The sequence below is a fragment of the Ambystoma mexicanum genome, chromosome 2p (assembly GCF_040938575.1).
Source record: "Ambystoma mexicanum isolate Mex_15411 chromosome 2p, UKY_AmexF1_1, whole genome shotgun sequence".
Classification (NCBI taxonomy): Eukaryota; Metazoa; Chordata; class Amphibia; order Caudata; family Ambystomatidae; genus Ambystoma; species Ambystoma mexicanum.
The window spans coordinates 957,291,197-957,305,950 of record NC_090923.1 but is presented as its reverse complement, the minus strand read 5'-3'; positions in this window follow the sequence as shown (position 1 = coordinate 957,305,950).

Sequence of the window (14,754 nt, the reverse complement as noted above, 5' to 3'; positions counted from 1 at the left end):
GGTACAATGGGCAGAATCATCCAGGGATGCCCACAGGACTTCCCTTCAGCCTGGTTACTTGTGCTGTTTGAGACCTCCAATAAAGCGGAAAGGAAACTGTTGGCAATGGCCTCAGTGGTCGCCAAGGCTGTAATAGCCAAAATGTGGAAGAGAGCAAAACCCCATGGTGAAGAAATGATTGAACATGGTGAAAATCTGTGAGATCGGGAAGCAATGTATGTAGGGTCCCTCCATGGGTAGACCAAAGCCAAGTGATTATTGGATCCCCTAACGTTCCTATTTCTTTAGTTAAAGAGACCCCACACTAAGTCCCGTTGGTATGGTACAACTAGATTAAATTTATGGTAAAACCAGAACCTCGGGGGAGAATGGAACAGTGCCTCCCACAAACTACATGTAAGCCCACACCAACCTAGGCGACAGTTACTACATATATTCCCACTGACTTGTAAAGAAAACACCTCCTCCTCCAGTGTTTTGTTGATATTGTTATGATGTACATATCTCTGATTGCACCGTTGTTTTTGGGTTATGGGGTGGGTTAGGGTGGGGGGAATGGGTACGGCTATGCCGACTACGGTTGAGTGTTGTTGTTGTATTTATTTCATATTGTGAAATAACAATAAAAAGAGATTACAAAAAAAGATATGTTAGAATGGCATATGTTGAGCCAGGAACAGCTAGTACTTTTTAACAGGAATGTCTTACTTTTATTGTGGGATTAAGAAAATATAATTATGACATCATCATTAACGGTCACCCACCAACTGTATTGCATTTGTTATGTGGTGTTGTGTGTGTGTGTTATTGTTTGTGGAAATAGTGTGATTGTTAATTAGTGTTTATTGTTGGATTGCTACGACACAGGTGGTTAAATGATGTATTGGGTTTACGTTGTATATATTGAGTTTATATGTTTGGAGTGTGTAAGCCACTTGCCTAGACTTCTCTCTCGTACACCTGGTTCGTCTGAGCCTGTCTTGCTGCTAGGCCACCTGCTGAGTTCGTTGTTCATTGTGCAGCTTCTCCATCCCTCCCTCTCTCTCTGTCCCTTTCTGTCTCTCTGCTCTCTCCCTCCATGGCGCTTTCCATCTCCCATATCTACTCTAACTGCTACTCTATCACCTATCCTATCTCTCTTTCGAAGCCTGGAAGGAAAAAGTTCAAGAAAGATCTCCTGGTCTCCAATCCAGACCTGCCCATCACTGACACCTACGTCATCACTTCTTCCAGGCAGATTGTCAATGACATCATCTTTGTCATTCCCTCTTTGGATTTTGGATTCCCCATATGGTCTCAGTCCTCTCCCCTTTCTCTATTTCACCCATTAATGGTGGAACCCATTGAGAAGTACTTTTGGCATTCTTCCCTTCCTCTAGGGGCATCATTAATGTCCACCAGAATGGCACTGTCATGGCCCAGGGCTCTCAGCCCAACCACCTCCTTCTTGATAGTCGTCTTCAGTCTCTCATCAGCCCCCTTCCTTCTCCTGCCACTCCTCTTTCTGGCACTACTCTGGCAACTTTGCCACCACCAATGAGCATTCCACTTTCCTGTACCACTCCCCGGAAGGCCTTCAAATGTGGCAACCAGCTTCACTTTGCTACTCTCACTCTGCTGTTAAATAATCCTCTGATATCTGTTATCACCTTGAAGACTTTGACCTTGATGTCCTCGCTCTCACCGAGACTTGGTTCACTGCCAGCTCTGTCACTGTTTTTGACACACTCCTCCTAGAGGGCTACAAGATCCTCTCTAAGCCTAGGCCTAACCGGTCTGGGGCTGGAGGTGCCCTGATCTTCCCTAAATGTGCCCCTGCTACTATGTACCCACTCAGACCTACTCCTCCTTTGAATGCCTCATCTGCATGCTTGGCGTCTCACCAATCCTCTTGTTGACTCTTGCCACCATCTACAGGACCCCTCGTCCGGTCTCCCTCTGTCTTTCGGAGTGGTGTGACCTCACCTCTTCTCTCCTGGCCTCCGCCTCCAAGTTTCTCTTCCTCAGAGACTTTAATATTCACCTTGACACTCCTGATTCAGCCTCTGGACTCTTCCGCAACCTCTGTGACTCTCTTTCCCTCACCATTCTTCTCTCCGGTCTGATGCATTCAGCCGGACACACCTTGTATGCTTTCATCTCAGCAGACATCTCCATCTCCTCTCTCCTGGTCTGACCATGTTCTCCTGTCCTCTCACCTTGATCTCTTAGGTCCCCCGGCAAAGCCTCTGCCTGCACTGTCAGTCTCCTTCTCTGACATTCGACGGAGCGAGTGTCAGTTGCTGCCTTTGTCAGCACTTTCATTCACACTCCGACCTCTCACTCAGTCACTCTCACTCTGACAAAGCCTTTGATAACCTTCACCTCTCCATCTCCTACACCCTTGACATCCTTGACCCTGTCATGAAGGGTTCTACGTTATTTTGCCACAGGATTTTTCATCGCAGGACTGTTCTTCGCCGTTTTTTAATCGAAAAAAACTCATCGTTTTTTTTGTTTGTTTTTTTTTGGGGTGGGGGTTACTCCCCTAAACCCCCCCTTTTTTTAATTTAAATTATTCCCTTTCACCCACAAATATTTATTTAATTTTTAACCCCCCCCAAAAAAAAAGATTTTTTTTTCAATAAAAAAACGGCAACGAAAAATCCTGCAACAAAAAATCCCGCAGCAAAAGAACTGTATACCGTCATGAAGATCCGCATGAAGCCTGCCTCCAAGCGTAACACCAGGTATAACTGCAACCTAGCCTATCTGAAACGCAATTGCAGAGCTGCTGAGCAGAAGTGGCATGCTTAGAACATCACCTCTGACAGACTGGCCTGCGCCTGCTCCAAAGGCAATACAGACTCTCCATCCCCTCGAAGAAGGCCTATATCTAAGCCCGCATCCCTGAGACTGCTTACAACATGGCTGAACTGTACAAAATCTGCAAGGAACTTGCCAATCCCGCTGCAGTCTCCACTTCTCTGCCATCCCTGACCCTCTGCACTTCAGTGGCCTATAACTTCATTACAAAAACTCAGAACATACTGTCCTCACTCTCCTCTATGCCCCTCCCTTTTCCCTCACCCGCTCTCAGGCCACCCCTAGCCCTCCTCTCCCCTTCCCTCCTTCTCTCCTCTTTCTCGCCCATAGCACCGGATGAGGTCTCCAGACAAGTCTTCTCTGTGAAAGTCTCCTCCAAACAGGTGCTCCCCTGCTCCTGAAGAACTGTCGAGGACAACATTGCCTCCCTTGCTCCAGCCTTGGCCTATTTCTGCAATCCTTTGGCACTGGCTCCTTCCCGCTACCTCTCAAGCACTCCCTTGTGCACTCTCTCCTCAGAAAGCCTTCTTCTGACCCCTCTTGTCCGGCTAACTACTGCCCTATCTCCATTAACCCCCTTCCTGGGCAAACTCCTGCAGAAGCTGGTCATCTCCCAGCTGATCCACCGCACTGGATCTGTTGGTTGTCTCCACAACTACCAGTCTGGCTTCAGAGCAGTCAGAGACATGGAAACAGCACTCCTGAGCACCCGTGAAGACTTGCTCTCAAATCCTGATGGCAACTCTTCTTCCGTTCTCAGCCTTCTTCATCTTTCCTTTACCTTTGACAAGGTCAATCATGCCACCCTTATAAATAGGCTCTGTGATGCCCTTGGCATCACCGACCTGGCACTTGACTGGTTGACCTTCTTCCTCTCTGACCGACCATCCCAGGTTCAGCTGGGCCCTTTTCTCTTCCCCATCACATTTTCCACCTGTGACATCCCTGAGATCCTTCTCACTGGGACCCCAGCTCCCTCCCACTCTCTGGGCGTACTTCATGGGCCCCCTCCCTCACCATCTTGTGAGGCAAAAACCCATGGTGTCATCTTCGAGTCTTCTCTCTCCTTCTCTCCTCACATCACGGACCTTGCCAAGAAAGCCCACTTTTTAGCTGCACCTCCTCAAAGGCCTTCTCTCTTTCCTCTCTTTGCCCCAGAATCTCAATGTCTCCAGAGCTCTGGTTCTCTCTAGGGTGGACTACTGCAACAGCCTCTTCCCCAATCTGCCTAATTCCTCCCTTCGACTCTTCAACTAATCCAGAATAGGACTGCAAGACTTATCCTTGGGCTTAGGCCCAGGGACCGCATCTCTCCAGCCCTGAAATCACTCCACTGGCTCCCAGTTGTTCAAGACCCCCTGAATCATCCACAAGTCTTTCTGGGGCCTGGGACAAGCTACATCCAACTTTTTCTCCCTAAATACCTCCCTGTTAGAGCCCTTCGGTCTTCTAGCTCCAACTCCCTGCAGATCAGATGCTTGTCAAGCAGAGCGTGGTGGGTAGATATCTCTCTTCCACAGGAGCCTCCCTCTGGAATGGTCTCCCTGCACCTCTCAGACTTGAGTCACATCTCCTTAAGTTCCGGAAGCTTCTCCCCCCAGGCCCTCCTTTTCTCTTCTTCCTTCCCTCTCCCCTGCTAATTTCCCCCTCTGCAGCATTTTGATTTGGACTGGCTGCCTGGTTACTCTGAGTCATACAGGGTACCAGGCCCTCCTCACCCAGTCTACCCCAACCTCTTGTCCTCCCCAGACCGCCCCACTCCGGCACTTGCCCTACTGGGCTTCGTCGCCCTGTATTACCCAGGAAGAGCTGCACCCCCACTGGGCTCGGTCCAGCCTCGCCCTTGCACTTAGCATTGGACCCCAGTTCTCTGCACGTCTTGTTACTGCACTTGTACGATCCGAATGACACAAGGCCTAGTAGGACTGTGTTTGTTATTCCTCTCCCCTGTTCCCCCCCGACCCCTAACTTTTTTGTCGTGTGGCGCCTTCAAACACCATTTGCTGTATAGGTGCGTTATAAATAACCAATAATAAAAAAAAATCAAAAAAGAATATATTTATTTGTAGTGGGAGTACACAATTCATTTTTTGTGTGTTGTTTATACATTGTGCTATATTTATATGTATTATTTGTGGAATTCATACAATAATCTAGTTTATTAACTTTGATGTGCATCTTAATGTTTGCTGATGGATATAGACATATATGTTGCTGTGTTAGCTGTTATTGAGTTTATAGAGGTTCAGCGAAGGTTCCATCAATGCTGGCTTGGTTTGTGAATAGCGCGCACTGAATGAGCAGTTTAATGTTAATGTTTTAGAGGGTACGTGAATGTTGCAGCACTGCTGGTTGCTTTTATGCACAGTGAGTAATAATAGTTTTAACTTCAATGCTGGTATTGCCAATGTTTGTAAACTTTACATATTTACACTTGGTACCTTAAACCTGTATTAAAATCATTGTTTCCACTTGTATCTTATTTTGTGTTTTGAATGGTACTCTTATTTCTTTTTTAAGATTTGAAAGTGTATTGTGCAGTATTTGTATTTATTTGTGATTTATATAGGGCTTTACCCCCAAACAGCTGTACATAACACACGTACAGTACAATAAAATGAAAATTGGAGGCTATACAAAATGTACATTAGGAATGCAAACAATGGGTCCTAAAGGGATAGTTTGGTTAGAAATTGTACTGGCCCAATTGATCTGCATGTATTTTAAAGCATACATCGATCGTTCTTATAAAAAATGTCCAATGCAACTTACCTGAGTTTTTCTCACTTTAACACATGCGAAAACGACAGGTCGGGTACCGCCATCTGTGCTCATCTTATCCGTTGATCCATCCCCCTAAGTTCAAGTGCCCTGGCATCAGTAATTCAGATCACCCGCCCCTCAAGCTGACATCAGTAGATGCTCACGCCCCTTTTCACAACGCCAATGCATGTCTCCTGTGAATGTCCTCTGTGCGCAATCTATTGTCGTGTCTCCATGGAAATGGCAAGACGCCTCGTTCCTCGACAAGTGTAACCAAACCCTTTTTGATCACACAACATTGGAGTTTCTTTTTCCTTCATGTCAGTGCATTTCATTTCGAGCTTCCCTGACTTATTTCTGCTCTGTTCAGCTATTTTACAAGTACGACACACTGAGAACCGGTACTTACACTCCCTAAAATAAATTAACTCAGTATTCACTTTTTATATCTTATATTAAGGACAAATGTCTTTGCAAACCTTTAAGGTTTGAGCCTATTAATCTTATCTTTTCACTATGTGGTTTTGAAACATGGCTGTTTCTTCGCTTGTCTTTCTTTAACATTCAATGTTAATGAGAAACCTCTTTTCTTTACTGTATACAAACAATAAACATTTTTAATTACCTCTCTGTTGATTCTGTGCTTCTTCACTATTCAGTAACTGTGGCAACAATTCAGCCCTTCCTATACGAGCCCGAATATTCAGAAGAGAAAGAAAATAACTCAGAACTTTGCACAAAAAGGTACTTTTTAAAGCATATAACAATGTCTTACATTGTAAAAGCTAGTGCAAACAGAAAAATGCAATTATAGGTTAATTTAAGTAAACTATTTCTGAATCCCTTACTCGGGTGGTACAGACTTGTGGCATATCATGCCTTTACATGATGGATTCACGGAAGATTGGGATTTCGTGTTCGACGAGTAATACCTGCCAGTGTGGTTCGAGCCATTCATGATGAATTCCCCAGTGGCCATGGACAATACCATGGATTTATACAGACAGTACCTCCACCGCAGCAGTATAATTTGTAGTGTCCTTGCCAACCATTTTACCTAACGAAATAAAAAAAATAAAAAATGAGTTAATCTTTTGTCAGTCCACATGTCCAAACATCTAAGAGTATCGTAAAAGATTGGTGTGCTTTAACTAGTTTACTGGCCTTTCACGCTCCCCTCATCCACATCCATCCTGCCTCCGCTATCAATGACAGCTCGCACCAGTGTGCGTGCGTGCGATCGCAAGGGGATGGGAGGATGGGAACACTATAGGTGCCGAATGCCATGTACACCATAAATGGTTCTTTCGCATAGGCACCCTTATCCACATGGCAACCCCAGACCCGGTGTCTCCAGACTCCCATTTGAAAGACCCTGTTCCTGCAATCAACATATGTCTGTGTCCTTTGACAGTGTTCCGGGCCTATTGCGCTCACCTCATCCACATACATCCCCCTCCAATATTAATGACCGTTCACACCTGTAGGGTTGCGCTCGTAACGGAGCGGGAGGATGGGAACGCTCAAGGTGCTGAATACCATGTACACCACAAAGGTTTCTTTTGCATGGGCACCCTTATCCACATGGCCACCTCAGACCCAGTCCCTCTGGACTCCCCTTTGAAGACCCTGTTCCTGCAATCAACATATGTCTGTGTGCTTTGATTGTGTTCTGGGCCTATTGTGCTCGCCTCATCAACATCCATCCCCCTACGCTATCAATGACAGTTCGCACCTGTGGGCGTGCGCTCGCAAAGTGCTGGGAGGATGGGAACGCTCAAGGTGCCGAATACCATGTACACTGCAAAAGGTTGTTTTGCATGGGCACCCTTATCCACATGGCCACCGCAGACCCGGTGTCTCTAGACTGTTTAAGTTAGCAAAGAATGATAGTAAGTGTTAGGATTCCACCCACCACGATGCTCAGGGCACACAAGCAGTGCCTATCCACCTTGTCTAAAGTGCCTGTAACATCACGCTTAACAGATAAATGCACTGTCACATCACTCTCACATCAGTCACAATCCCGGTATCTCTCAAGCCACAAGAACCTACCCCAATTCATTCCATTGCATTCTTCGAACTACACATCGCAGAGGGCTATGCACCCGTGACGTTACGGCCGTACTTGGAAATCACCTTGGAAACTGTGGCGGCCGTGATTGGCGTACTCGATACGCTGTGACACTGATACTATCATTTGACCTCTTCACAGCCTATTTAGCATCGCATCACCATGGTTATGACACTTCTGAATTTGTGGAAGTGTCCTATGTCTTGTGATTCTTCGTCTTGCCCTTGTATCCTGGTTTTCTTCGACTTCGGAATTACTCACCTGGAATTGTCTTCATCCTGTTCCTCGTCTGCTACGTTGCTCTGGTTATTTTTGACACTGTGATGCTGGAAATGCATCAGAGGGACAGGACCTCTGTATCCTTGTCCTTTACTGCTTTTTATCGTGTGTTCTGTCGTGTTTTCCGCGCAGGAGTTCATGTGGGACTCCTGGCGGTGCAGCTCTCTTTCTTTTGGTATGGTGAACGGACCTGTGGGATACCCTTATGGCACCCATGGGTGGGGGTACAACCCTGTGCCCCTAGTGTATGTTTTTGGGCACCTGTGGGTGGCCCGCAGAGCAGGGTATGGGCTGATGGCAGCTCCATGCTGAACTTGACAGGTGTGCGGAGTATCCTCCATTTTGGGATACCCTGGCCCTGCCATTGGGATCCGTTGATTCCTGATGGAAAACAAGATGGCCCCTGTGGCCTCTTGCTTTCTATTACCCATTACCTTGTTTTCCTCTCTGTCCCTTCCCCCTGACTGGCTGTTGGGTGGAAATGCAATATATGGTGTTGTTGTGGAGGCCCGGCCAGACTAGCTGGAGCCTTCCCTGGAGCCTTCCCGGTGATGTATGTTGTGGGTACCTCCTGTGGGTGGGACCTGGGTGAATAGTGTGTGTGACAAATATGCATTCTGTGTTGTGGATGTCTAGTATCTGGTGGTTGACACAATGACTGAGACAGCCCTGCCCGAAACCGGTATGAATGCAGCTTGGAGTGTTGAATGGCTCGGTACTTGTCCCAATACACATAACTTGTTGTGAGTGTCTGGAGAGAAGTGAATGGCCTGAATACCTCGTGTGCCTGATTGGCTGCCTGCCTGCATGAACGCCCGTAGTCGTGATTGGATGCTTGAGTGTGACCCAGCGAAATGAATGGGAGATCAACAGTATATCTGGCGACCTCTCACTGCTAGGAATCGTGTTCAGAAGCTGAAGTCCACTACGACGAGTAACTGGAGTAACTGACGCTTGACCTTGAAGCCCTGCTGGACGAGAAGAATTGCTGTTGCTCTCCTTCACAATCTGAAAGCTGCTGAGCCTCCAAGGACTGACCCAGAGCGGACCTGGTAAGGCGCCCTCTTCCCGAGCTACGAGGGACCATCGTGCACAGCGGATCTTTGCCAAAGCTCCCTGGTAGACAGACCTTCAACAGGCTGTCCGATACGGGGACTGCTGCAGAACTCCAAGGAGAAGCACTCGGACTGTTGTCCGCCACTGTGGACAACTGCCGTCGCCGACCGGAGCCGCCATGCTCCCGTTTGCCTAAGAACTTCCATTGATCATCGGACGCTCTCGCCTGCATCGTCATCCGCTTGTCTCCTGCTGGAGAAGGCCCGACCGCCGACGCGCCGAGGAGTATCCACCGGTGGGTTTCCCGCCACCTAAAGACCACAGAGACGCCGACGACTCGACACCCTTGCTGGGCCACAGTTCTTCATCATCTCTTTGCGGTCCAGAACTATCGTCCTCGAGGTGCCCCGCACGCCTCTTCCTTGCAGGACGCCAACGCTCTGTCGTCGACGAGCACCGCTAGGAACGAAGCTGCCACTTCCCTGCCGTAGTTCACCCTGTTCACCGTCGGACGTTCGACGACCCGTGACTCCCGCCTTAAAGGGAGGGCACTCAAGAAGGGCCGTCGATTCCCCGACACCGAACGCCAAGTTTCCCGACACCTCTCGACGATCCATGGCTCCCGTCTGAAAGGGAGGCACTCAAGAAGGATCGGTCGACGCATCATTAGAGAGAACTCCACCAGGTACATTGGGGGGGGGTAAAACCTTAATAGGAGGAAGTAAGACTGTCGAACATTATATGGACTGGGCTTGTGCTATATATCTTTATTTACAGGTTGCCCAGGTGGGGGGATCTCCACACAGAACTGTGCCTCGTGGTAGGGGTCAGTATTCTGCCTACTGTTTCAACCATCTTGTGTTCCTTCCTATCTCTATTGCTGGTTTCCTCGTTATTGATCTGTGTGACATTTTAACCGTAGAGTTGATGCACTTTGATGAGGTTTGATAACATTGGTGGTACCACTTTAGAATTGTATATATTTATCATTATTGACTTCCGAGTACAAAGTGCGTTATTGTGATCGTGTACATACCTTTGATTATTAATTATATAAAGACTGTGTTTTCAGTAATACAGTGTGTGGACATTCCTTTGTGGGGGTTCGGGGATTACACTGTACTTAAGAACCAGCCCGCATCACCTCCTGAGAAGCTAGGCCTTGATTGCTCGTCCATTGCTACCTTATAGAGAATCTTGGCTGGGGTCTTCTGTGCCTCTCCTCTACCATATAGAGAGCAGAAGTACAGACACCCCCTACCAGTCTTTACAGACTCCACGGTTATTGAACTCGGATCAGTCTCATGGAACTCTTTGCCTAATCCTTGCCTGCTTCGTCCGTCTTCTCCACGCCCTCGAGTCCTTGAAACTCCCAGACAACTACTTGCTGCTTCTACGGAGCTGTGACTTACCTTGTGCCTTGGTCACCTACCTTTGCCTGGGAAACCTCTCTTGACCACTTCGAAGCAACCGCCCAACTCGTTCTGCTCCGCAGCACATGGACTAGAGACTGCCTACAGTGTGCGTGCGGTTGTTCGTCCTCATTCTGTCTGGTCTTCCCATCTGGACTAGAAACTGTTTGTACTTGTGGGCGTCCTCGTTCCGTCGGGAATAGGTTGGCTGGTTGCTTCACTGGTTTTGAGTTGTCCACTACTTCTGCTACGCTGGTCCTTTGAAACACACGGTAAAATTCACCCACACACGCACTGTTCCTTGTCATATCATTCCCTGGTTTTCATCCATTTAATTTTCCATTACTTATATTTCCTGCATAGAATGAGAGTTCCAGCATAGGCAACTACCAACTACACATCACCACCAAGTGTTTCAGGCAGTTGTTCTTGCTCACTAAGGTTAGTCCACTACCCAGTAATTAATGTTGAACTATTTTGTTTATCTGTGCTAAACTAAAACCAAGCCTCATTGAGTCTAGGTGCCTGGTTTCCGTTGACTCCGCCATTGTGAACGTTCACCCTGGTGTGTCCATGGGTTTCCATCATTCAAGGAATACCATTCGCTGCCTGTGTAATTGTAAAGCCAGTTAGTGGTACTGTTGGGAAGAAATCTTCGGCTACACTATGTGGTCAAGTGTCCCGCGGATTTCTGACATATTCAGAAGCCGTACTGGAAACCCAAGACACTCTTGCACAGATTATGCAGATGGTTGGTGAGCTACGTAACAATATGGCTACGGCTCATGCTGCTACGCAACATTGCATAGATGAATTACAGATGGGGCTACAGCCTGTTATAGCACTGCCGCCTGTTCCTATTCAGGCCTCTGGTTCTGGGCCGTTGCATCAGGGATCCGGCTCGGTTATCATGACCACCCATTTCCCTTTGTCACCTCCCGAGAGGTTTACTGGCGATCCAAAGAATTTCAAAACGTTTCTGAATCAATGTCGCTTGCAATTTTTATGTCGGCCACGCTCGTTTCCCGATTCCGCCACGAAAGCCGCTTTTCTCTTGGCCCACCTAGGAGGCATTGCTGCATCATGGGCAAATCCCTTATTGGAGTCAGGTAGTCCCCTCCTGTTTGATTGTGATGCACTTATTGAGGCCTTGAGCTGGGTTTTTGATACTAGGTACAAGACCCAGGTCACAGTTTTGGAGCTATTGGGGTTGCAACAAGGCACATCGTCTCTCTTGTCCTACCTAGCCAAATTCAATCAATTATCGGCTGAGACTGGATGGCCAGAAGAAAGGAAAGATGCTCTTTTCTACAAGGGATTGTCTGACTCCTTGAAGGATGTCCTTGCCACCGTTCCAGTTGTCCCGAATTCCTTTCCGGAGCTTCTGGATTTAGTACTTCAGATAGACGCCAGAAAAGCAGAACGAAAGGGCGAACAGAGGGTTACCGTACCGACCGCCATAGGTGTGGTTAGAGGGCCTTTGTCTCAAGAAGAAAGAACAATCTCTGCTTTTATTGCAGTTCTCCTGATCATGTTTTGAAATACTGTACCAAGAAGGGTAAGAGGTCGAGAAACGCCAAAGCTCGGCAGTAGAAGGGGTCCAACTCCCGAGCAATGACTCCCTGGGCCCTTGCAGAGCAGCTCTTTTTACAGTGACCACAAAATGTTCCACGGCTACAGGTCTTGAAGGGGTTATAGATGCTGTCCTTGATTCAGGCGCCACTGGTAATTATATCAATGGCAACTATGCCAGGACTCTGGGTATACCCATTATGTCTAAAACCCATCCAGAGATGGTGAACGCAGTCAATGGTTCCACTTTACTTTTCTGGTATGGTGAGAGAGAGGACCATGCATTTATACATGGTCACTGGTAACGGACACTCAGAGACTATCTGGTTTGACTTAATAGCCGCACCCCAATATCGGATGATTCTAGGTCTGTCACGATGAGCAGACCAGATCACCCCAGCCCAACAGCGGTGGGAACATTGGGGCACATTAAGGGCCTTGACTGGATCAAGCCTCAAAGGAGGGCCACCTGGGCCCAGTCCTGGCGCCTTTGGCACCAGGCTCATGTAGCTAACCCCAAGGAAAACACAGGTGTAGTCGGTCTGCCACTGAATGATTGACTTCTGTGCTAATTGCCGTTAAGGGAGTGGTTCTGAGCCATTAGCTTTTGCATTAGTCTGCAATCATGGGGGTGGCAGAGAACTTCTAGAACTCATTACACCTTGGGAGTGGCAGGTTGTGGTTGGCTATATAAGCCCCACCCAAACCCTAAGGCATGCTTCACGCTATTCTGCCGTTAGCAGCGTAACGCTCTCTGAGGAACTCCTGCCAGCAATCTTCCACAAGCCTGCAAAGAAAAGCCGGAGACCATCGGGCCTCGCATACTCACCTGCTATGACCTACCTGTGCCTCCAGCAATGACCCGGTTGTTCAGCAAGGACTCCAGCTTTCATCGGTCCCCGGCGTACCTGCAGAAGCAAGAGAAGGAAAACAAGGTGAATCGCTGAGCTCATTCATCGCGCTGTGTCACCGCCGCGCATTACTCGCCACTTCCGTCGCCATCGATCGGATTCATTCATCATGCCGGCTCACAGGTACCTGGAAAAGAGAAAGAAAGAACAGGTTAGATCACGCAAACCGCACCTGAGCTCGTGCTGGCCCCTGGACACAAGGCAGGCCACCCTGGCCCACTGGCTCAGCCGCTCACACGCGTTGCACCAAACCAACGCACACCAAGGTGGGCTTAGTACCACAACAGCGACACAAGCCACAACAGTGAAAAGAGCACGGACTGCGGCACGCAGCAAAGGACAACACAGATAACCAGACACGGACATCATACAATACAACGGATAACACTGACAATAACAAGCAGAGCAACACAAGCAACACGATCAAGGGTCAGTGAAGTAACTGGATCCTTCAGGACATTGCGCCCCTTCTGAGACTAAGCAGGAAGGAGAGCTCACCAACCAAATACGCAAGGTGAGAGCACCCCGGAGTGGGGAGCACGTGTGGAAGGAACAGGGTGGGGGTCACAGGTGGCAGGCACATACTGTCTCACTCACCACCCTTTCCCCTATCATAGGAGCTGACCCAAGGCCAGTCTAGGGAACAAAGGACGCGCAGCGCCTCAAACCAGGGAAGCAGACATGCCAGGCACCAGCGCCCAATGTCCCCGCAGAGGCAAGGTGAGCGTAACAGAACGCGAGGCCTCTCCCTGAACCTTGGCCTGGGTGTCATGGAAGCCTCAGACTCTGCCGACCAATTAGCCCAGGAACTTGGAGTTGTGTGCCGAGGTGCACGCTGCCCGACAGGAAACCAATGCCCTGAGAAGAAAACTCATTGTAAACCGTGATCACACGGAAGAACTAGCCCAGCAGTTACTACAAACGCAGGCCCGTGCAAGCCCCGCCGCCTGGATCTGCTCTGTCTACCGCACCTTCGCAGTCCACTCCTGTGCAGGTTGTCCTCCCTGGAGTTGTGCCCCCTAGCCCTGCCCGAACTCTTTACAGGTGATACCAACAAATATGCAATATTCATGAACCAGTGCTGCTTGCACTTCCTGTGCAGACCAGGGGCCTTCCCAAACGACCAGTCAAGAGTCGCGTTCGTGCTCTCTTATCTGGAAGCCAGTGCTGCAAATTGGTCAATTCGCTTGGTCAACCGTGATGACCCATTGCTTCGTGATTTCAGGGGTTTCCAACACGAGCTCGAGAAGTTAATTGCCCGGCACACCAGAGGTCAAGCCTTGGATAACAAACTGCTGTTCCTCCGACACGGTAACCAGGATCTATTAACGTACATCGTCACCTTCAACAGGCTAGTGGCTGAAACTAATTGGCCAGAAGAAAAAAGGACCACGCTCTTCTACCGGGGCTTGCGAGTAGAGTTAAAGGACGTGGTGGCTCAGATAGTGAACCCCCCCCAAAGGGTGTGCGGAATACATTGAATTGGCAGTGCAACTAGACCACAGGCTACAAGACCGGAAGAACGATCGAGCCCGGTCTGAAGGGCGAACAGTGTATGTGCGACCCAAAGAAGCTCAACCTCGGCAACCCGAGACCCATCCCAAACCCATACAAATTGGAGGCTTGCAAAGCCCTCTTACCAAAGCTGAACGAGAAAAGAGAAGGCAACAGCAGCTATGCCTGTACTGAGGCAAGCCAGGCCATTTTCTTCGTGAGTGCCCAGTGAAACCACCTAGAAAGACAGTGGGGGCCACAGACAAAGACACAGAACCTGATTCGGGAAACTCCAATGCCCGGCAAGCGTAGGGGTCCGCTTGTCGAGCAAGGAGAAGAAATTACTTTAGACCTCGCACCTAGTCGTACCAGTCATCCTGATAACCCA